This window comes from Gallus gallus, chromosome 4, assembly GCF_016699485.2.
Source record: "Gallus gallus isolate bGalGal1 chromosome 4, bGalGal1.mat.broiler.GRCg7b, whole genome shotgun sequence".
Classification (NCBI taxonomy): domain Eukaryota; kingdom Metazoa; phylum Chordata; class Aves; order Galliformes; family Phasianidae; genus Gallus; species Gallus gallus.
This window is the reverse complement of record NC_052535.1, coordinates 36,772,606-36,797,868: the sequence shown is the minus strand read 5'-3', so window position 1 is coordinate 36,797,868 and position 25,263 is coordinate 36,772,606. Positions and strand designations below refer to the sequence as shown.

Sequence of the window (25,263 nt, the reverse complement as noted above, 5' to 3'; positions counted from 1 at the left end):
CTCCACAGAAAAAAAAGACATTTTGCTTTCTGACTAAATTAAATCTGGCCCAATTCAATCAAAAAGTTTTCTCCAACAACTTAGTGAAAAAAAGGTTCAAGAAAAAACAACCCTAAAAGTCATAAATTTTGTTGTCAAAGTCATGGCAGTGACAGCACACAGATTTTTTCCGTTGAACCATTATCTTCCATACTGAATTTTTCCATTTCTGGTCAAAGGTGACTTGTTTCTATAAACAGAAACAACAGAAACGTTTTCACACTTTAAATGCTTTAAAACAAAATCATTTTGTGTAAAAGCAGGCTTGGAGAATTTCGTCCTAGAAGGTTAATGCATCTGAGTCCTGTATCAGTGCTGATAAGGGCTCTAGATAATGAGGTTAAAAAAAGAAGTCCAGTCCTTGTATTGCTTTCCAAATTCAAACATGGTTTCAAAAAGAGACACATGCAATAAGGAAATCCTTATAGGTCTTCCGTTTCTGTGTACTAAAGAAAGGAAGAATATACATGAATGTAATATAGCAATAACAGTTGTGTCCTTGAAGAGACAAAGGTACAGCTACTAATACCCAGAAGGAATACACATTTGACAACTGTTATGCTACTGCTTGGACATTCCAGCCCAGAACACTTAGCAAAAATGCTCTGCCCTGTTAAGCATCAGCTCCAGGGAATCCAGTGCACCAGCTAACACAACTACAACCACTCTAGAGACACAGTGAAACATTGGCCTTGCTCTGTGCAGCGTGCTTGTGAGTAATGGCCTGCCATGTTCTAAATACAGCACATTGCAGCATATGGTAATGAAAGAGCATCGAAAGCGACCTTCCTGAGTTATACCTTGACAAATAGTATTTCACTGACCATACATCAACTCCAGCTCTGTAAGCCCTTTTGTCACAGCCAATTCTCAGACTTTCCAATGGGAACTAAAATCCCGGTTCCCATTAAAATTAACCATATGAGATAAGCAATAAATTTCAGAATTTCTCAAGATGTGTTGTGAAGCAAAACCAATAAATATATAGCAACTTCTTCATCCATCTTAGATACAATATTTCTGTGTTTTCAGTTGGTCTTTACATAAAAATATCCTCAAATAAAGGCAGAACCAGAGTAAAATGGCAGTTAAATGATAAACTTCAATAAGATATTTCTTAGAGTCTTCAGTCTTGAATCTCTTCAAGACTTAGTGGCAAATATAGACAACATTGTTGATTCTTACCTCAGAAAATGAAAGTAACAGTGTGCCGTGAATGAATTAGATGCATTGTAGTGATTTTACCCTGAAGTGAGAAGAATTTTGGATTTCACCTCTGCTCTCAAAATAAGCCATCACTAATATCTTCTGGGTGACAATTTGACACATGAATTTGACCAGTTTTCACACACAAGTGCTAAAATTAAATGAAAGCAAACTCTAGATACCTCATCTTTCTTTCAGCAGGATCTTCTGGGATTTTATCTTCATGAGATTCAGTACTACTCCATTGGAAAAAGAAAAAGAGAGAGAAATAGTTTAGAATCACAGAATGGATTAGACCATCTAGTTCCAACAGCCTGCCATAGGCAGGGGGCACCTTGCACTATATCAGGCTGCTCAAAGCTGCATCCAGTCTGACCTCAAATGCTTCTAGGGATGGGGCAGCCATGGCTTCTCTGGGCAGCCTGTTCCAGTGCCTTACTGCTCTCACAGTCAAGAATTTCTTCCAAATGTGTAATCTAAATCTAAGCTCTTACCGTTTAAGACCATTGCACATTGTCCTATGGATACACTCTACAGATAAAGGTAGAGTGTATCCCATTTTACATATGGGAATATGTAAAAAAATATATATTTATATACACAGACTCATGCATAAGCAGCATAAATCTCAAACTGTACCTATAGGATGGTTGATATACTATACTATATAGATAGATAGATATAATACTTGTATATACTGATTAGGCAGGAAAGCTCCATGCCTTTTTCTTCTTTTAGATAGATCTACCACCATATAAATGCACACTTCAACCATATTAACATGGTTAATACCTAAATTCACATGGTTGTTTTTTTTGTTTGGTTTTTTTTTCTCTCCAGAAGAAAAAAAAATAAAGATCTACTCAAAATCCTGTTCTTCCATTCACTATGCAATTTCAGTCTGTAATCTCTTCTGTGTCATGGTCTGGTTTTCATTTCCGAGTTTCTCTTGCAGTAATGCCACATGAGTTTCTGTAATCCCTGTTCCATCTGGTACAGAAGACACTGGGGTGCCCTTACCTTCATCAGCAAAATAGGTATTACTGGAAATCCAGCACTTCAATAACATAAAAAATTTAAGATAAAACCACTTCCCTATTAGAAAATATTTAAGATGAAACCTGACTTCAGATGTCAAACAAGGAGCCTAGCTATGCGGACAAAAATTCAGTATTTTGCACGGTGTCTCTTCTTTGCAGAAATTTGTGAACCTAATGGTGCTCACTGTGCTACTCAAACCCTGAAAAAGAAAAAAAAAAACAAAAGCAGTATGCTTTCTGATTTGGCTTCCAGATATGTTATCAGAGTTTTGGAGTACACTCTCTTAATATTAGTAGGGAGCAGCAAAAGCAATAAAGTGTACAAGCACCAAAACTGCCACTGTCAGGCACTTCAGGCCTGACAGAGTAAACTGGTACAGGAATTATAAAAAATGGAAGAAAGTTATTAGCTTCAGTTTAGAGGGAGAAGAGCAGTACATAGAAATGGAAAGACTTGCCCAGAATCTCAGAGGAGAATGGTATGGTACTCAGGTGTCTGGGCTTATGCTACCAGTTGATGTCCTCCTTCCCACTCCTACAGGCATAAGCAAGAGCAGCTATTACAAGAACTCCTTTCCTGCAATTCTCGTGGAAATCGAAACACAAGAGGACATGTTCCCTGAAAAAGAGACAATGCTGCATTTCCTCTGTGAATATTTTATCAAGAAAACTTTGAAAAAATTAAACATTTTTCCAATTACAGCAAATACAGGATAGCCAGAATGTGAAATCAGTGCTAGATGACTTCAGGGGGAGATGCTCTTCCTCAGTGCTCAGAACTGCAGAGGAGAGAGAAGCACATGAAATAAGATGTTAAAACAGAAGAACAAAAGGGCATTTTTGTTGTGAGACACAGTCTCTTACACAGGGCTACTCTAAGGACCATTTCAGGGTTCATATATCTTCTAAATATTATATATTATATATATTTTTCTAAATCACACAATCACATGTTAGTAAATAAATGTTACTGAAAATTTTGGATTAAGTTCTAAACCAGACAGGTTGCATAGCTAAAACTGCTGGGACTGCCTACCTTCATGTGTATCTATACAATTTGATTTAAGAAATTGTTTTCTTTAAAAAAACTTGTTTTAATTAAAAAAAAAAAAAGCATTCCCTAGTAATTATTCCCTAATAATTTTCACTGATGAAATTAAGTGTCCCTTTACTGATTGCTTCTTCTGGCAACTACTAATTTTTAACTCTTCATCTGACAGCAAAGCCCAGCAGAAGGCAGCTGTACAGAAGACATCATGTTAGCCTGCATAATACACTTTTATACAATTAAATTCAAGAAATGTGGCTACACAGGATAACACTGGTGTAGTAGTTGTCTTATTTGTTTTGAACTTTTCCCAAAGCTTCCACATATTCTTCTTTTCTTACTCCCAAGTGATAAACAAAAACAAAAAACAACCCAAAAAATATTTCATTGGCAGAGGTACACTACACTTTAGCAGCAAGATCTTTGAGCCTGGTATGTTTTAGCAACAGTTCTGCTTCTATCCAAAATTGTATTTAGATGCAAGACAAAAAAATATATATAATAATAATAATAAAAAAAAGAGTAGAGCAGCAAGAAAACAAGAATTCGTAGATGGAGTAGATCCAGTTCTCCGTTTCCTGCTCCATCAGTCGGAAGGGAGTATCATCAGCATTCCAGGATGGACTGCAATTATTCATTTTTATAACTAGAACAAAAGAAGGATTTACCATAAATTCCACAGGAGCCATAGCTGCCAGCACATAATGCAGATTGCTTAGGCAGACAGCATAGGTTTGCAGGTTCTTGGGTACATTCAACGTTGTAGTATTTGACTACTCCATTAACTTCATAATTGCAGCTCTGTCAAAAAACCAACAGTAAAAGAAAGATGAAGAACCTTCAAACAACACTGCAGCAATGGTGTAGCATTATACGCCAAGGAGGAAAAAAGTCCAGACCTCAGCAGGTTAGATGTGTCGTGACTTTTTTTGTTATTAATAAAACAAAAATAAAAACTAAATTAATAAAAGTGTCCCTACACCCATCTCAATCCAGTTAAATCAAATAATGGTAAACTGGGATTTGGTGCAAGATGCAGGAGAAACACTAAGCCTCTGTTCAACAAAGCTAGTTCATGCAAATTCAGTATTGTTTTTCTCCTGTCAGTCTTTCCTGTAGCCATCAAGACCAGAGTAACAAATTCCTGCTCCCTTTACCTCACAGAATCAAGATCTACTGTTTTATCACAAGCCCCATTTGGGCTCTTGAGTAAGTTTTAGGGCAGTGATAACTGAGGTTAGTCTACAGCACTGATCTTCACACCTGTGTTCAAAACAGAACTTCAGTCTTTTTGGGTACTGCTGATAAGAAATATTTTTGGACAGAAATCACTGTTAGCTCTTACTTCAAGAGTATTTGTCTTTTTTTCCTAACTTTCTGTCTCAGCTCACTTTTTTCCACACCTTAACCAGCAAACATTACTGCAGTCCATTACTAATGAGATCTGCTCAAATTCTGTTTCAAACAGAAAGTGCAGAGGGAGAAGGGTTTGGGTGACCTGGCACTACAGAAGAAAAGAAATAGGTTAGGCTGAAAAAACTGGCTGTGCTAATCTTGCCTCTTCCTCTAGCTTTCTCTTTCTTATCTTGCATGGCTCATGCCCCTGTCCTTTTTCACAAGTTAACATCTTTCTTAAAAGTCTGCCAAAATTCTGCAGCTGTGCCATATCAAAACTAGATTTTGGACCATGAACAGCTGAATCCTTTGGAGGAGAGTCACAGCTCCTCAAAACGTAACCAGAAAGAACTGAACATCAGCACTGCCAGAAGGCCAAGCCTTTAAAGAGCTAGACAGAGAAAGGCTCTCAGATAGAAAAAGGGGAGGAAGGAGTGAAAAAAGTAGATAAACGATCAGTTGCAATGGAGAGCCAGAGAGAGAAAAGAATCCAGTTACAGAAGAATACTCATAAGGAAAAAAATGTAAAATGCAAAGTAACTTGTGTGACTACAGTAAAGAAACCAAGATGAATGTGGAGAAGAACCTAAAGGGCAGGAGACAAAGTGATCAAACAAAAGGAGGTGAATACTACTCAAATTTGGAATGTAACCTCTTCGTAAATCTTTTATTGCAAGTCTTCAAAGAGCAACTGCCTCTGACATGAATCTGCCAAAATGCTTTTATTTAGAGTTATATATGTATTTCTTTTGTAAGGCCATAGATCTCCCTCATAGCTGTGAACATTGGCCTTTGAAATATTCCTATATGTCTGTAAGCTCAATATTTTTCCTTGGCCACATGATATTTAATCACATGGATGATAGCTGAGGATATAGTCTGGTGTGATCAAAACTCTGTTAGCAACCAAAAAATTTAATAGTTTCAACAGGGACAAGATTTGTTAAAAGGAGAGTTGACCAGAACATTTCAGGCTCTCTCGTTCCCAGCAACAGCATACAGTGACAAAATGTGTTCTTGCATTGGCATCCTGCTAATCCTGGCTGGGTTCTTCACCTGTGATGGGAATGCCTCTCAGGAAACAGGGAGTCAATAGCGCCTCACAGCATCACCAGGTTCTACTGTGTGATTAGTGTGAGCTGCTCACACATCTGCTCTCTCTCTCTTTTTTTTTTTTTTTTTTTAAACCATGTATCCAGGTCTCCTTTTTAATGGATATTCACACACCACAGTCTGCAGGACAGGGACATGCTGCAGGCCCTTTCGATTCTGCTTTCACTGTCTGCTCTTGGCTGCAGCTTGTGTTTCCTTCCCTCCACTCACAGAAGCAATTCCTACTGGCAATACACGGTCAGAAAAGGTTGCTCTGGAGACTGGTGAATGAGTTCCAACAGTCCTTACTAAGAAAGGTTCAGTCTCCCAGTGACCAGAAATCATATTCCAGTGCTGAGTGCCTGCTGGGAGATATTTCACACTACAGAAAAATACTGGTGAGTCTTTAAAGCTTCTTTTCCACAGTGTGGGAAATACATGCCCTGGAGCCCAAGGAGCTTAACCCATGAGTCACCTGTCTTGGCTTTGGAGAAAAGAATAAAAGCAAAAGCATCAAGTTTATTCATTAAAGTCAAAGTTTAAACTTGGGATTACAGAGTATGAAAAAAAGCTAGAAAAGAAAAACATAGACATCACACTATTTATAGAGAACCTAATTCCAGTCTGTCCTTCTAGCTTGAACAGGGCTTCTCTGAGGCATATCTTGGGCAAGGAAAACAGGCTGGTGACTCACATCCTATGTCCAGCATTTGTCTTGCCTGCCAGTGATGATCTGTGGCTTTGTCCACCCTCACAGATGAGACAGAAGCCCCTGGACCCATTTTTCTCCCAGGTACTGTCTTTCAGAGCTGAAGTCCCAGTACAACAGGCATGTAGATCCAAAGGCCTCTGGGATATGTTACCCGAGATGCAGCTGCATCTTTACCCTGCTTTTTGTTTCAATGCACTTTTGAGTGCCCTCAGATGCACTTCAGACCACCCTGATCCTCTTTTGGTTTAACAAGAACATGGTATGGCATCGTGCAGAACTACTGCAACTTTACTCTTGTACTAACAAACTTTTATTTCATTTAAGTGGTCTTGCTGAAGGCTTGACATCATGAGGAACATTATAGCACTTTATAAACTAACATCAATCTAAGGATTAGCTACATAAACATTTTATTAATTTGCTGTCACTATTTCATCATTCACCAATGTTAACTGCACATTTTATTGCTAGTACTAATTATTAGTCTTGACAGATTTGCCCCTTATAGTGATTTCTACAGTCTCTTCCCTACACAAACATTTCCTCACCTCTGATCACCTCTTTTTGGCACACATAGATAATTTCTTGCTTTCTCCACAGGGTTTCTCAATCCTTCTATCTGATTCCCCAGCAGCTCTACCTCCACCTAATTGCAAGGGTCACAGCTGGAAAGAAATACATGAGTTGAAAAAGTATGAATTGCCTCTGGGTGTAACATTTCCCAGTGATGTCATGCATCTCACAAAAAGACTGTAGGCAGAGTGAATCTCAGGCAGAACTGAAAGGAGCTACTAAAGTGTCAGAGAAGGGGAGCTGATAAAGGCAATCCCTATCTTCCTTCGGTGGAACAATTACAGCCACAATTACCTGGTTTAACATTTGGCTTGTTAGAAGAGTAAGGTACTACAGTATCTACTCTGAAAATACAGGTTAGCTTTTCAGTTAAAAAAAAAAAAAAAAAGAGAGAGAGAGAGACAACCACTCCCTTTGCCTCGGAGGAAATATATTGATATCCACCTTCATCCAAGTAAAACATTACCAGTTTCTCACTGCCTAAACAGCTTGGTGTGGGGGAGTTGCACAAGCAGGTGATTCATGAGAAAGTTATTTTGGTAAAGGAAGAACATCTATAAATGATATTTTTTAAAAAAGAATCCTTTCCCCTTGCCTACCTCCCTGATGCATATATAGAAAATCTGGATAAATACTGAAGTTACAAAGTGCTTTGAGATATTTGGAGCTAGATTATTTCTGAGGTTCCTTCCAACCCACATTCTATAATCCATCTATGGTTTCAGTAGTTCAAATCAATTTATGAATGCAGTTTATCAACTTTGACACACTAACATATCCTGCTGAGATGGAATATATTTCTATGTGAATTATTGATTTTTGAGGACTCTTATTTCTAAATAGAAAGAAATTTGAAATATGAAAAAGTCATATCAGCAAAGCTCTGCATTCAAATACCAGACTGTATCGTGCAAGTTAATTCCAAATCCTATTAACTCTCACAATAGCCCCTTCAGTCTGAGAGATTTTGATTGTGTGAATCAGGTGGATATAATTACTGTTCTTCTAGAAAATCTCCTATTAACAGTTTCTGCTTATGCTTCAAGGTAAAGAACATTTCCCCATCCAGGCTACTACTCAGTGATATAACTGCAATTTCCTGGAGATGAAATTTTTGTATACTGCTCTATAGATCCAAGAAATACTTTAATTTCTCAATTACATCCGGAATGTGCAAATATAAGGGGCACCAGGTAGTTGCAAAATAATTCCCACAAAGTAGAGAAGAAACATTGTCTACTCAAATAAATAAATAATAAAGAACCACACCCTAGAGCAAAAACAGTTGAAGAGATGGACATCTTGAATTCCTTTGTCTCTACTGTGCTTCAAAATGATTTAAAACCTAGAGAAATTTGGGAGTTTACTGATGCCTATTGCCCTCTTATGCTTTAGTGCCCAGTTTGTTTTTTTCACTATATTTCCCTTTTTGTACAAAGTACTCTGATGTGTTTACCATAAGGATGCAATGAATTCTGCATTCCAACTCAAAGAACATATTTCTGTGAGCAAAATTTAGAGCACCTATTGAAGGGTTTCTGCAGCCCCATTTTCATCTCCACGATATAAATCAGCTGTGTCAGTACCGCACAGAAAAACCGATGACTGAGCTGTTGCTGGAGTATTACCAAGTAAAACCTGTCAATGGTATCTACAACAGCTAAACTAAAACTATTGACTATTCAGAAGCATCTGCTGGGTTCTAAAAAGCAGAAAATGACATAGATCTTAATCAGATCAGACACCAGCTTCTCTCAAATCTATCTCAAAGTCTATCTGATTTCATGCTTCATTATAAAATCAATTAATTGTTTCATTGCCTAGTCATTCTATGCACTGTTTCTAACACTATGTGCTGATATTCTAAAGGATCACAGGCAGTCAAGATATTTTGTCTGGGAACCACAAAAGACATGTACGGAAAACAGCATTATTTTTAAAAGAACATACACATAAAACTATGCCATGAATGAGTTCCCCTGATCATTCAAAGTGACATGATCAATTGTACCAGCCACAGGGCATTTCCTGCGTGTCTAAAAGCTCTGCTTTCATAGGGGCATCTTGGCCCCTTTTACAAGGGGAGAGGTGTCATTCACAAATTCATCTCTATTGCCACCTTTTCCAAGAAGTGCACTCACACTTCTCAGCAGAAGAGCTCGGCCTCCTCAGAGCTGAGAGCCAAAGCATCTTCAGTGCAGTGAGTCATTTGCTAAGCTGAAATTAAGCACAAAACACACAGTTAATTAGTACAGATAAAATAACTAGTGACTACAACATGCCAGACGTGGGATATTTAAGCCACAAAATTTCATCGCTTTACAGTAATTATTTCATTTTCCAGGCAACTTAGAAATTTGAGTGAATGTTTATGGAAAACTGGATCCTTCACTCAAGCATGAGTTTGCAAATGAAGTTTATTTTAAGGAAGTTATGTATAGTTTATTCTATCAAGCTTTTCATTTACAACTAGACTCAGCAAAGCACTTAGGCATGACGCGTTTGAGCTCAGAATGTACTTTCATGAATATATAACTAGAAACATCAATTTCAGACAAACAGGAATAACATTATCAAGAACGGAAAGAATTTGTAAAGATTAAGCTCTGCAAAAAATATGCATATGTTTTTTCTACTTTAGACAGTCATTGTTGGCTGGAAATATTTATTTCTATTTCATCTTAAGTTTTGTTCCAGTTGCCATGCATGTGTTCCAAAGAGCACTCAGCCTTAGCTTATCTGAATAAGTACTTCTATAACAAATGTTTGATCTTTACCTTGAGTTTGGTTTTACAGTGTAGATCTACCCACTGTTCTTTAAGCTTTTTCACTGCTGATCCGTTGTGCTCTCTTCCTTTGTGATTTACAAATACTCTTCAGAAAGGGCACAAAGATGGTACTTTATCACTCTCTACTTTTAAATTATCAGTAATTTACATAGCTCTGTCTCATGGCTCTTCTGAAATCGTTCCTCATTCATACTGAAACTGCAATCAGAGCTGTTCTTCTTCCAGTGTATTATCTTGCTCTTGATAACCACTACTAACTCTCATGAAGGACACACTAGAATATATAAAGAGGAGCCATAGAAGAAGCTTATTCCCTATAGAACAATTTTTCAGCTCATTAGTTAGAAGGTGATTTAGATCTCCTGTCATATTTTAGGTCTTTCTTTGTCTTTTACATGGAAGCAGTTGAAGTTCTAAGTGTTTCACCTCCCCCGCTCTAGGTCTGTGTCTGCTGGTTATGATTTTACTTCTATCCATTCCAGGAAAGCAACCTTCACACAAATCTTATATTTCCTGAAGCTTCTTCTCTGCTACTCTGTCCTGTCCCACTACAAAGCACTAAACCCTGCATTTATTACATTGATTTAGTACTGGGAAGTAGCCTTAATCTAACTTTTCAAACTAACGAAAGCCTAAAGCTCATGAGTTGGGATCACATGAGAAAGACAATGTCCTGTGGTCAATAGGCCCCTGTGGGTGGAATGAGCATATTGCAATGCTTGATTACGGCTTGAGAACCTGTCTTCAAAAGATGTGCTCACTTCTATGAGGAAGCTCACTCATAGTTTCAGTTTCTGTCTGGACATCACACATTTGGCACATTGGGTGGAGCCCTACCTACCCCATGGGCTCCAAGATTGGGAGGACAGCAAAATTTCCCTTCCACAAATATAGTAAATGCCAGATGGAATGCTTTAGAAAAATGGAGTCTAAAGGAACAAGTCTCATTCTGAACACCTGACACTAAATAACTGCATCCGTCAAGTCTTCAGCTTCTGAAAGATGGAAGCTATTACTCTTCTGGGATGAGAACATGTGTGTTACAAGTGAACACTTGGTCTTTCCAAATTACTGATGGTTTCCATGGACTTGGTGAAGAATTTCATCACTTTTTTATTTAAAATTTGAGCAGCTAGGAGATATTTCTATTTAAATATTGATTTCCAATGTTTCTCTGAGGAACAGAGATGTGATACAACTGGACTGCCTTTTCCTTGAATTTGTAAGAATTTGGTAAATATTTATTCTGAGAAATCTACCTACAACAGTACTTTTATAAACTTTCATGAGTTCAGTTAATTGTATACAGTACTCATTATCTAAGAACGTTTACTCACATACCTCATCCACAAGAGCACAAAACTTTGTTTCCAGTCTTTTCAGAATCTATGGATAATTTGAGGCTTGCTGTATAACATCCCCATCATGTGCCTAGGCATACATTTAACAATTTCAAAAGCAAAGACAAGACCACTTCTGAAGGGACTGCTCCCTACAGGGAAAGTGGAAAAAGAGCTGTGAATCATAATGCCAGTGGATTTGACATTCATGATTTGTCCTTTCAACTCAGTTTATTAAAAATGAACATCACCATTTGGCCACTGCAGGGATGCTTCTTAGGAATAAGTGGTTCTAAGTCTAACTTAATCAACAACAGGTTCAGCTGTTCTAAAGTCACTGCTGTATAGGATTCAACAGCTTGGCTTAGTGCTAAGAGTTCTTATCAGGTACTACAGAAATTTCACAACTCCTTCCTGGAATAAGTCCTGAATGTGCATAACATACTTAGGTAGTAAATGTTTTCCCAGGGGTTAGCACAAGTTCACTGATAGTCTTTGAGTCTCACTTCTAGGGGAAATTGAACCACATGCTCTCAAGAGGTGCCTTTAAATGGTAGGAGTAACTTTTAACACCATAATCTGTTTAGTACTGATGCTACAATCATTCTTTGGCTGCTACATTCTTGCACACATAACATCAATTTTTGCATCATCTGCAGTTCTCACTGGGCTACAAATAACTGCAAATAGTGCCTATTGATTAGCCCCTCATTCATGGATAATGTGAAAATATGAGGTCAAAGATAGCTTCAGCAATGGAACAAACAAGTCATCTGCAGCATTAGGGGTTAGCTAAAATGTTTGCAACCAAAGTCATACAAAGGGCAAATCTTTCCAGCATCTCGTTATGCTAAAAGATAATCCTTGCACTGCCTGTGATGGGGTTTGGTTCAATTTTCTATGTAAATTTGGTAAGACTTATGTACAATAAACCTGGTGAGAAAGTATAAACTGTGCTAAACTTGAAGTTGTTTGCCAGCAATTATTTTCCCCTCCGAAGCATGTACATACATGTTATACCTGACCGCTGGGCAACTAAAGGTAATTTTGTAGGTGACAAAACTCTTGCTTTCAAACATTCATGTGCACATACAGCCACTCCCAGATCATCTCGTTTACACCAGGACACTTCACTGGGTCTCAGGCAGAGCTCTTGAAGCTATTAACCTTTCACAGTCTAGGAAAAAACCTTTATGCTGTGAATTCAGTCAGAAAGTAACTGATTCATTTCAGACTGGAAAGAGAAATGCCACTGTTCAGCTTCTACTGGGGATTGAAATACCTTCGGACAACTGAGGAAAGAGGGATCCTTACCTCTAGATGGACTTTTTTTTGTACCAGGACTCTTCTGATTCCCTTTCTGGCCAGAGCAGTCCTCACTCATGGTAAGAGGTCAATCGTGTAATGTGTGAGCAAGTAACACTAGAAAAAAAAAAAAAAAAAAAAAAAAGCAGGTAACACTTTGTCAGTCAACTTCTTTAAACAAATGTACCACTTTAATTTTGGTTACTTTCACTCAGCAGTCTTCAGAAGTTTGCAATATTACATTAACTCTCAAGAACACAAAGTTACTTTCATTTCTTTTGGTTACATGGGAAAATAATCAGAACTCTCCCATGATTTTGGTGTGTCTTTACAGGAAAACCAAAAGCGTGTCACTGAAAGCTCGTACAATGGCGGAGTTTGACTCGAAGAGAATTTCTCAGGAATTTAGTAAGTTTACTGACATCTTAGTGTAAGTGCTGATTTCTGGGCAAAAAACACACTGGTAGGAAGAACTTCAGCACGGAAGAAGAGCTATATACAGAGTGCTGAACATTTTCTACAGTGTTTTCCTATTGCGTGAAGACAGGAAATCCATCTGTTTGGATTACGTATTGCGTGGTGAGAAGCAGATTGTATTCACCACTTAAGGAGATGTCATGTTTTTCACACACAGCACAGAAGGAAATAATAGTATTGTCTCTCGTCTCTTGGCAATGGCTTCTCCTAAGCCTCAGGGTTACCTGGATCATCAAAACATCCCCAGACACTCACTCATTCAGGCAGGCCAGGTGGTGGGTAAAGAGGTGAGAAAGCTGCCTGCAGGCAAGCTGTCAGACTGACAGTGCAACGTGTAGGGTTGGACAAATACCTGTTTTATCTTAGAGTGCAACCTGAGGTCTGATATCCAACCGCACCCTAACAAGACAGTCAGTTCTTCCAAGCCCCATGTGGCAACCTGCTTTCCTCTCTTCCCGTTGCTATCTGAATCAGGGGAAACAAAAGGGTGCATTGTCTGAACTGGTGAGCAGATACATCATGGTTTCCAGAAAAGTTGATCAACTGAAAAGAAAACAGAAAGATACATTATCTTGTCCCATTTTCAGCCCCCTGCAAAAGTGCAGTGATTATTTAACGTACAGAGAGGTATGGGGAAGTTCTAACACACATATGAAGTTGCATATCCACAGTTTCAGTGCTTCATATAAAAGAGCATTGTGCATCAAACCACGTGCCATCCAGTAAGACATTCCTAGATAGGTCAGAACTTTGAAAAAATTAGGTAAAATATTATCTCAATCATCAAAACTGCACAGCCACAGTGCAGATAAAAGACAATTTACACACGTATTTAACACTCTTAAAAAGATCAATTTTAGCTAAGAAAAGCATGTTTAAAGATAAAGATGTTGCGAAAGCCTAAAGATTACAGCAAATATTTTGAGTAAGACATCAAAATAGTTTTACTCCAAGCAATTTATGTTTTCCTTCAGTTTTATGAGGGTGGGTGGAATGGTGTAAAATATGTAAAATATGTCTGAGGTAATCAAATGTTTTACATCAACGTTCAAGTGTTTTTCCTACCCCAAGCAGACAATGATAAAAATAGCAATGTCTAGAACCTGGTAGAACTTGGCTTTTTACATGGAGCAATTTTAATTTGTTTGTTTTCCTTCCTGTTAAAAGAGAACTGAAATGAGAGTGGCTATTTGAAAGTCCTTTTAGAGAGACTGCTACATTACCTGAATCGCTTGAAAACAAAACTGGGAGGAGGAGAGAGGGTAGAAACAGACATTTTCACAACATTATAGTATAGGATTAAACACTCAGAATCAGTAACTGTTTAGGAACAACTCACCTTGATCGTTTCAAACTTATTCAAGTGAAGTGACCGTAAGAGAGGATGTAATCTGTCCTGAACAAAACAATAAAAATATTGATACTGACTTTGAAGACTCGATTCTGTGAAAGCCTGAGGTATTTAACATCATTTCCTGTTACACCTAGGAGAAAAGAAAACAAATCCAGGCATCGTAACAGTGCAAACTCTGGTCTTCGCATAAATTAAAGCTCAAATCACTGAGGTTGTACTGACATGAAACAGTAACAAAATTTGGATCGTTTAAAATGATTGTACCCCAAAGCGTCTTCATGCATCTAGCTCATTTTGCACTATCACTTTGGAAACCGTACTGCTGTAAATATGTCTAGCTGATTGTTCACCTTTCTATACAAATCTGAGGCAGTTATTTCCCCAAAGATGAAATGAGAACATTACAGGAAATTACTATTTCCCCCCCATCCACTTGTACAAGGACAGCAGAAAGTATTGTAGCTTCGCCCTCTATTTCCTTACTTGCTATATGTCTGGTTATCAGGGAGAGAATATCAGGCACAGTCATTCTTGGAAATTGTTCCAGCCCAGATCAGCCTTCCAGGTATCAAACATTTCATGCTCCCTGGCACCTAAGAAAAAGGAAAAGGGAAGGCTCTCCTCTGTTCTCCAGAGCTACAAAAGGAGAGCCTGAAGCCAGAGGCTCCACACTGCTCTGTCTCAATCCACAGATGGAAATATGACCAGAAAGAAAATTGATTGAATCATAGAGTCACTTGGGTTGGAAAAAACCTTCAAGTCCAACTGCCAACCTGACCTACTAAGTCTCATCACTCAGCCACATCCTGTGTCTCTCAAACACCTCCAAGGACAAGGACTCTACCACTTCCCTGAGCGGACTGTTCCAATGCCACCTATTCTATGAAGAAATTCTTTCTGTTATCTGATTCTTCCTAATACCCATGACAACGATCGCAGAGAAAAAAGGAAAAGTTTTCTCTGCCCCAAGTATTTAGCTTATCCCTGTCACATGTTGGAGATCTTTCCCCATCTGATTCTCTTTCTAATCATGCCTAGTATTCGTTAATTTGTAATTAGTTCTGCTGTTTGCACCTGGCCTGACATCAAACAAATACTAGCTCCTTTCTACTTATGCTGCACTTTAAGCCACTAAACAAAGAGTCTGTCCTCATGTACTTATGCTTCAACAACTGCAGACAAGCATAACATGAAAATATATATTACTAGAGTTAGAAACAGCCACCAGGTCTATTCACCAAACTTTGTAATTCTTTGCTTTCTATGGGCAGCTCAGGAACGCAGATATCTACCAGCTGTATGATTTTCAGTTATTTTTGCACCTAAAGTTTTAAGAAACTGGAAGTGCATACTCTTAAATGACATGCCCGCAGCCTTGAACATACCTATCCAGAAGAAGACACGGAGGAAAGTCAAGGAAACCAAGTGGTTGCACCATCAGAGCAGCACCCCTTACCTGAAGTCACAATTGGCCACAGTCAGACAAGCACCATGTGCTGCATGTGGCTTATGCACAGCTCAGATAGCTTATCCAGGAACAAGTATACTATGTGACCAATGCATGCTTTATGAGATGCCTGTCTTCATTCTTAGCAGCCTTCACACCACTTAACGGGACAAAGAGTAGAAGAGGCTAGAACCCATTTACCTACCTATTTTTTTTTCTCCATAGCTGATATTAATTAAGACAAAGAACACCTGAGTACCTCCCATCTAAGCACTTCAGACTATTGATTAATTCAGAAAGGAAGGAGATCAGGAAATAATCTGAGACTAAAAACTATTTCTTTTCCCATGTTTTCTGAGAAGCAGAACATGAGGAGTCCTTTTCTCTCTAACACAAAATATAAGTGGATAATTTTCTTGCTCATAAGTCCATAGCAATTTTTTATTTACTTCTGTTAATTTTCTGTTGACTTCCAAATTCAGAGCTTCCATAGTTTAGAATTCAATTATTTTCTGGTGCACCGAGACAGATTCACCACTTCTTTCTCCTGTCTCTGTGTCCAGTGCCAAGAGACGACTCCATCTCTTGGAGTTAGTTCTTCCTCAAGAGTAACAATTAATCAAAGGCATCCACTATTTCAACTAAACAATTTCATTCCCACCAAGTATTTTCAGAAAGATTTTCTTATATATTATTGTGCATATACTTCATCTAATCTCCTTCAGCATAACAATAGCTTTAGGCCTTAGTAGGCAAGTTGCAGAGTTAGGTAAGTTCTGACCTCTGAAAACATCTTTGACCTCTGAAAACATATTTGAGCATTTTTCCCAATGCACAAATGCTTGGAGTTGTCTGTACAGATTTCTGTCATGAGTGAAACAGTTGTTGCTGGAAAGTTGCTGCTGGAGTCATGAGGGTTGCTTTAAAAAAAGGAGTTCTGGCTTTTGTGCCAAATGAAGTATTTAACTTACCTGCTTCATGAGGGACGTGTGGTAGGTAAATTGGGCCATGGAGACTGAATCATTTGTCTAACTTGGCTTTACCAGATCATCCCCACATACTTCCAGAAAGAAAAAACTTCCCCAGCAATGATCTGGAAAGGAAATACAACAAACAACAAGTTTTCAAACCTTGTTCTTCACAACCTACTTTTGTTTCTTTGAAAGAGATTATGTTACTGAATGATTCATTTTGTTGAATCACAAAGGATGGCACAGTGAAAAACGTTGGGGAACATTCACATTCAAAAGGCTGTAGGGAAGGATTTCCCCCCTCCCCACAGCCTCAGCATGTGAATCTGCAAAATACCTTTCCCACCCCAGCTCTGTGCCCCCAGCGCTTATAAGTGAGATCCTTCAGTACTTCCTCAGAAGATGAAGCAGCTTAATGGTTTTAAGATGGCTGCTCTTTAAACACTTGCATTATTTCCTTCTTAAATAAAATGCATGCAATGATACTGCTGTTAAAACCTATCTGAGTGGAATAAGGGAGACAGCACATGTTGTGTTACATTATGAGGCTTAACATTTAACTAATTGCATTGGCCTACTTGCGTGAATCGGAGATTATTCTCTCATAAAACACATCTGATTTATCTAGGTAGCCATTCATGCTATGAGAGACAATTGCAAGGGTCTTCAAGGGGGTGAAACCCCGTGATTTAACTATTCAAACATGAACAGAGAACATTTCAGATTTTCATCAATAATTTAACCACATGCAAGAAATGCGGAACAAAACTCTCCTCTTCTGCAACTCCTACACAAATATTTCATTCTTAATTCTTATTTCTTTTTTACAGAGAAATAACAAAGCATTAATTGAAATATGAAAAGCAGCTGACTGGCCCTGATGTGGTGATGTGCTTTTTTTGGTGGTGGTTTTTTGTTTTGTTTTGTTTTTTCTCAGTTTCACATGGGATTTTCTGCAGGACATAACGGGAAACAAGGCATCAGCACAGAGCATGCAAATGGACGCAGGCCAGATGTCTGCTGGTGTAGGAAGGAAATCTGGCTTGTGCCTCTGAGACCCTCTGGATACCAGTGAAGTCTTTGAGAAGAAACATCCCTCATTCGTGTATCATCTTGCAAGCTGAGATGGGCTTTTACTTCTCTTCTAGGCTGGAGATGCTGCTAGGATAAAGGCATTCACACTGTGAGGTAGTATTTAAGTTCTCATTACTTTGGCCTGTTTCTCACAAATGGGAGAGCTAAGGAAGTCAACAGTGTGCCAGCTTACTCTCCCACTTTCATGAATAAGGCTGAAGCTATTTCTGAGCACATGCAGCTGTCTATGGTCCGCTTTGGCTCTCCATGCTGCACTCTGAATGTGAATATTGCATCCTGGCTTGCACCTGAAATAATGTTGCCAGCAGGAGCAAGAAAGTAATCATCCCTCTGTACTCAGCACCGGTGAGGCCACATCTTGAGTACTGCATTCAGTTTTAGTCCCCTCGCTACAAGAAAGTCATCAAGCCCTGCTTGGAGCACATCCAGAGAAGTGTAACAAAGCTGGTGAGGGGTCTGGAGCACAAGTCTTATGAGGAGCGGCTGAGGGAGCTGGGATTATTTGGTCTGCAGAAGAGGAGGCTCAGGGGAGACCTTATTGCTCTCCACAACTTCCTGAAGGGAGGTTGTGGCAAGGTGGGTGTTGGCCTGTTCTCCCTTGCAACTAGTGATAAGACAAGAGGGAACTGCTTCAAGTTGCACCAGGGGAGGTCAAGGTTGGATGTTAGGAAATACTTTTTTTTTTTTCTGAGAGAGAGGTCAGGCACTGGAACGAGCTGCCCAGGGATGTGGTGGAGTCATCATCCCTGGAGGTGTTCAGGAAACATTTAGATATTGTACTGAGGGACGTGGTTTACTGGGAAACATTGGTGATAGGTGGGTGGTTGAACTGAACAATCTTGGAGGTCTTTTCCAACCCTGGTGATTCCGTGAATCTTTCAGTTTATGCTTTCTATTGTTCACACAAAAATTCTGCTGCCAGGAACACAGAAATAACTCCCCAAACTGCAGGCATCTGTTTAGTTGATTGCTTCTCTAAGCTGCCCAGCTTTCAAACCAAATTCATCAGATTTCATTGATCATTAAACTTTGTCTATTATTAGAGCTCCAGTAATGTTGATGGGACCTATCTGATTAAGGATGGATAATCTTTCAGATTCATTCATGACCTTTACTGTACATCATTTTTTTTTGTTTGTTTGTTATATAACAAAATATCATAATCAAAGCAATGCATATGCATGGACAAAACAAGCTTCAAAGGTAAAAATAGACATATTCACATAAGTGATGGGTTTAAAGTATGCTCACATTCAGCGCTTTATTATTTCTGAAATTAAAGAGCAACAAAAACAGTAACTGACAATGAATGTGGCAACATTCCAAAATGAAATATGTGATTATTTTCAATTCTGCCATAACACAGTGTTCTTTGAGCAAAACTGTTTGTCAATTTAGGTTGCATTCACCAATTATTAGGTCAGTCTGAAGCTTTCTTTGAATGAATATCTCATTTGCTATAAGAGAGGGAAAACTGCAGAATTCCATTATGTATAAACATAAAAGGCCAAGTGTATTTACAGGTTTCCAAATAATATCCCCTATTAAAATTAGGGTAGCATTATTAATCTCTAATATCTTATACTGATTGACTTGAGCAAATGAACGTTTAGTGCTAGAAGAAAAACGCTCTACTTTACACAATAAAATGACAAGGTCAGGTGAGGAAATTTCAAGGAAATGAAGACAACCTCTATTTATAGAGTTACACTGAAACCTCTGCCTTGAGCACTCAAGGACCCTTCTGCAGACAATTCTCCTGACGCACCTAGCATGCAAGCAGACTCACTAGCATAAGGTAACATGGTGTTTTATTTCAAACTTTTTGCTTAATTATGAGCATTGGGATGCAATGCAGCATGGTGACTGGCAAAGGAGGGGTGGGGAAGGGCTGGCAGTGATTCAGAAACGAGGGGGATGACACTGCTTGCGATGACAGGGAAAGACATGGGCTGTAGTGTGCTTATCCAATAACAGCCAGTGAACACTCCGAAAGGGACCATCTGCTGAGCTAAATCTTGGATTTAGTTTTAATCCATGTGGCTTCCTCTGCATTTATCTAGGGCTTTCAGACAGAGCGGAGGGCCTCGGTGTGACCAAGGAAGAATACAGGTCACTTAGCTAATGTCTCCATGTCCCTGTATGACATTCATAGAAAACTGACTTGGTGACTCCATAGAATACCTAAACATACGCCCACAAAGCCTTCCATAGGGCTCACCAGCACTGACTGTGGCTGACCACAAGAAAACCAGAGAGCTTGCTCTGTCACCAATGGCCAAATGGCTGAAACAAACTTCTGTGTGGTAGGGCAGCAGATTGTCCTAGGAGACAACCTCTGCCATGGACACCAGTGAGAAGATATCTGATCCGAATGGATGTGTATCCAATATGGATAGAAAGATATTTCCTTCAATAGACAAGAATTCCAGCCAATTTATTTTCAGTTCTAAAGCTTCCAAAAGATGCGCAAAAAACAAAAGATCATTGAGATGAAAAGCAATGTCTCTCACTGCAACAAGTTGCGATGCACAGACTCAGGCTAACTGCATGCAACTGGCTGGCTGACAATTTTTTCATGCAGTCAACAGCTGTTGCAGGCTGTAAGGGCAGCATAACTAAAGAGCTTAATCTGCAAGAAATCACCAGCAGAGGAAGCAAAGGTTAAATCAGTTCAGCACATTACTGACTTCATTAGTTTAAACATATGTGCATAAATTTATTCCAGTTTTAGGAAACATGGGAATTTATTTCATTGATCACTCATGCAGTGAATAGCATACAGCAGAAAAGAAGGATTATTTTTTCTTCAGGAGAACACATCTGCTTTTAATCCTGTGTGGAGCTGTGCTCACCTGTACTATGACAGCTTCTGAAAAGCAACCTTCATACAGCTTACAGTGTAGTTCTGCTACAGGCAAAGTTTTTCTCCTGGCAAATTTTCTTCTAATGAAATGGAAATTAAAAGTTCTTTTGCTTCTTTGCAACTGAAGAAATTGTCATCCCCCATAGACTGCTTTATATATTTAATGAACACTTAAAAGCTGGTAAAATATGGCTTTACTTAAACCTATTTTAAATTCTCTCTTTGAGATGTACTCCTCTTCAATGACATACTGGAAGAATGCCAAAGCATAAATCTTCACTGCAAAGTTGAGGCAAACACAAATGTAAGGAGGTGCTACCATCATGGTTATCCTAGACAGCTTGACTAGGAGCTCAGATTGCACAAGTCCAGAACACCAACAACCACTGACCTACAAAATTGAATGAAACCCCAAAACATATATGTGAGGCATGTATCAGACCTATTTCTGTAACACCAGCCATCACTGTTCCAAAACCCATGCAATTGCAGATTGCACACAAAAGGAATGAAGCACAACAATGCTGAACGAACTTTACTAAGGTCAAAGGGAGGAAGATCTCCACTGACTTCAGGAAATTAGCTTAAATAGACCTAACATCACTTCTTCTCTTTTCTTACTGTTTCCTTATTAACATCTTTCTTTGCTTTTTCCAACTGTAAGTGGGACTACCTTAGTTTAATGAACTAATATTTAATGTGAAATATCTGTCCTTTCTCAAAAAATACGAGGCAAAGAATTTTCTCAGGTATTCTTTCCTTAAGTAGAACCTTAGTAGATGAAGATTTACTTTCTGTAAAGGGAGATCAAGATGTAACAACAAGGATTTTATAACTATTTTGTGGTCAATACCAATGAGACCTGACATGATAATTCCTGAAATATAGGAAAAATACAAGAGTAAAATGATGGAAGGACCCAAAGGTGTTGATCCAACTGGAGGCCACCATGCAATAAACTGCCATTTTGTGAGAGCCCCAGAACATCACCTCCTCATTACATTCCCTCAGCTCTTCCACAGCATACTTTCTAAAAAACATCACCAACCATGGGAAAAGGAAGAAAAGGCATAATTGTAACATATCACAGGATCAGAACAGAAAAAAAAACACAAAAAACAAAGCCTGTATGCTTGCCAATGATTCATCTTTACTTTGCACATAGAGCTTAATCAGACTTATATAGCCTACTGGGACAAGAATGAAAATGTAAGGCAGCATTCATTTAAACTCCAAAGCATCAAGTGTTAAGGCATGGGCATTATTCTTGGAATTAAGATTTTGCTCCTATTCCTAAAGCACAAGGTATGTTATTTTACCTTTCCTGTTGTGACTCTTAAAAGCCTTTAGGTGTGACTTTCCTGCATAATTTGCTTACACCACATAGTTTCATCTTCAACAACATAATTTTCAGTGCAAGTCAGTTAATTCTACTCCTGAGTGACACCCTTTTAAATGGGACTACAAGGAGCTGCACTGTTCTGTTCCCGTTAAAATCTGGTCTCTAGAGATTGAATACCCTTGAAGTACTATACTGTGTTGATTAATTACCAGCAGTAGTAAGGCCAAGTAGTTCCCTTATCCTGATCCTGCGATTTCCTGCTTTTGCATATTATATCCTTACACTTGAAAGTTTTATTTTCTTATTGGAATCAGAAGACTCCACACTACAACCACCCAAAATATTGAAAATTATTCTTAAACTTCTATCTTCTCTATATATAGCAGTATAGAAAGTAGAACTGTTAACAAACATCCAACCTTGCTTGTACCTTGGGAAATGCAAGTGCACCATTTTTCATGCTTTGGAAGATGTTCTATAGTCTTAATTATTTTTCTCTACAAGTGAAGGTCAAAGCCATGTACAGTTTTAAAGATACCACAGCACAGTGGATTTACACAATGAGCCAAGTTTTGCTTTAGTTCCTTCCTTGGTAATCATTTACGCTCACTTTTCTCACCAGATATCAGGTTTATATTTTCACAGCATTGCATAAAGTGACCTTAACATCCTGCTCCTGTGTATCAGAGGTTGGTTTATTTCTGTGTAGGTGAAACTACTTTTCCCCTTGTGCGTTAGTTTACAACTACACTTAACCCATCTGCCGTTATTTCACTCAGTTGCACAATCACAGGGTCTTTCTGCTGGTTCCTATCTTTACCACATGAATAACTGCATCCCAAAAGTTTGCCACTGCACTCTTCACTGCTTTTTCCAGATAACTTAAAAGCACGCTGAGCACCAGAGCCGCTAACAAACCCTCTAAGACTCTGATGAATATCTCTCCTCAGAGAGAGAAGTGACTTCTAGTCAGCAGTTTTACTCATGTGAAGACCTTCCTTCTCATGACTGTTCAGCTTTGACACATGCCTTGTCTTTATATAAGCATGGCTGATTCTTCTTCAGTAGATCTTATTTATTGTGGTTTTGTTAATCCTGTTCTTCTACAGTATCCCACAACAACTCCAGAGCAGATTACAGAAATAATTTGATAATTTGAGAGAAATCTTCTATGAACTTTAAAAAGATTAGTCTTGTCACATTCCAATCTCTTCTGACAAGGGGTTTTTGCATAGCACTGCATACCCTGAATTCTAAATAAGTCTGTTATTTCAGTTTTCATCCCTAAATGCTATCCATCTAAATCTAGTGTCTTGGTTATTATTCTTGCTGCCATAAACATTCCCAATGACACACCAGTTTTATACTTGCACTTTGATGCACTCCTTGAAGAAGTGCTGTGGGAGCTCTATCTCCTGTGTTTCTTCTCTTTACTGAAGAGAAATTGAAGCATACCAAGGATTGCTTACTAGAACAGGAAAAAAAAAATAGGAATGTTTTTCCATTTTCACTTTAGAGCAGCTGTTACCTTTCTGAGTTTTGAGATTAGTAAGTAGTCATAATGTTTTCAGTCATTTAAGCTGTGAATTAGCGTATAAGGTAATAGCCTTAGAATTCTCCCTCCTTCTTGTTTATGCTTTTCCAAATTACTAACTGACACTTGAAAGTTATTTAATCTAAGCAATGTAAACAAATATGTCACCTCTTGGAAGTTAACATCTGACTGGATTCTGCTGCCCTGCTTTACCTTGTCGCTTTTCTTTAGAGCAGACCCTTTGGAGAAAGGCACACTCTGGTTCATGTCCCACTGTACCAGTGTGCACTGGTATTGCAAGCCAACTACAATGAATTTGCACATTCTTTGAAACTCCACACCACAAGTTGGAGATGACTGAAAGTTTTTCAATGCTTTAATGAAAATCAGGTAGGAAGACAGTATATCATTAAGTACAGATGATCATTAAGTAGATCATCACAGGACAAAAGCTTGCCCAGCTTTCTCTCTTCTGCAGTTTTGAAGGGAAAATACTGGTCACTGAGTTTGTTCAACTTTCTGATCCTCTACAGTTGGTAGAACAATGCAATATGGTACTTTATAATCTCATTTAGACTTTGATTCACTTAATTGAGTTTGAACTGATAAGTAGCCAAATGTCCATTCCCCTGTATAAAAAACCACAATGGATGGTAAAAGATTATCTCGTTTTCAAGTGAGTTCATTCCAGTGCAAAGTGCTGTAAGAATTGGAGAAACACTCCTACAAAGAAAGGTCGAGGGAGTTGAGCTTATTTAGCTTAAAGAAGAGAAGGCTCTATGGAGACCTCATTGCAGCTTTTCCAGTATTTGAAGGGAGCTTACTAGCAGGAAGGAGATCAACTTCTTCCATGATCTGATAATGACAGGACAATGGGGAATGGCTTTAAAACAGAAGAGGGGAGATACAGGTTAGACGTCAGAAGGAAGTTTTTTTCCTCTCAGACTTGTGAGGCACTGGCACTGCTGCCCAGAGAGGTTGTGGATGTCCCATCCCTGGAGGTGCTCAAGGCCAGGCTGGATAGGGCCCTTGGCAGCCTGATCTGGTGGGTGGCAGCCCTGCCAACCCCAGGTAGCAGGAGGATTGGAGCTCAATGACCTTTAAGGGCCTCTCCAACCTAAGCCATTCTATGACTCTGTTATTAGTTGATCACAAACCGCATATATACGTGATGAAATATTGGTATTTCCATATCATTATATTTAATTTAAATGTATAACAAACCTCCTCACAAGGAAATTTAGCAATGTATAATTGTTTCACTGTCCTAAAGTTATCATATATAAAAAAAATTACAAGTTGCATGCCTTTAGTGTGATATAATGATCCTCAAAGGTTTGTTTCAGAAAACAGAATAGTGAAGTTAAAAAAAAAAAAACTTGGATTGTATGAAAGAGTTCTTAAGTGTTAGTATTCAGCCTTGTTCATCACTGGGACAAAGGAAAAAAGGTTGCGTTAATATTTAAGAAATCATTCTGATATCTAAGTATTATTTAAGACAAAAAACAAACACCCCTGATTTCCACAAGTGATAAGAATAGTAATACAGAGTGCAGACTACCAGCATGTGTTACTCATGTGCAAAGTTCACTAGAATCCCCTTTCCCCCCCTTCACTGTTAACAGCAAGCACCTAAAT

At 38.6% G+C, this 25,263-nt stretch overlaps 1 protein-coding gene across 9 annotated transcripts in view; it reads right to left on the bottom strand.

Annotated features, from left to right (window-relative positions):
• The window catches only part of OPN4-1 (photopigment melanopsin-like), a 68,332-nt gene that overhangs the window by 33,706 nt on the left and 9,363 nt on the right, over positions 1 to 25,263 (bottom strand). For 3 of the 9 annotated variants that reach the window (XR_005859111.2, XM_040698698.2, NM_001397961.1), the window contains exons 2-9: positions 16,789 to 16,910; positions 14,854 to 14,963; positions 14,356 to 14,500; positions 13,369 to 13,559; positions 12,549 to 12,656; positions 9,247 to 9,322; positions 4,002 to 4,134; positions 1,428 to 3,064 (exon numbers count right to left, since the gene is read on the bottom strand). The gene's annotated coding sequence lies outside the window, so the exon portion shown is untranslated. The remainder of the gene's footprint in view (positions 1 to 1,427; positions 3,065 to 4,001; positions 4,135 to 9,246; positions 9,323 to 12,548; positions 12,657 to 13,368; positions 13,560 to 14,355; positions 14,501 to 14,853; positions 14,964 to 16,788; positions 16,911 to 25,263) is intronic. The other 6 variants (XM_040698699.2, XM_040698700.2, XM_040698697.2 and 3 more) reach the window with 6 other exon arrangements.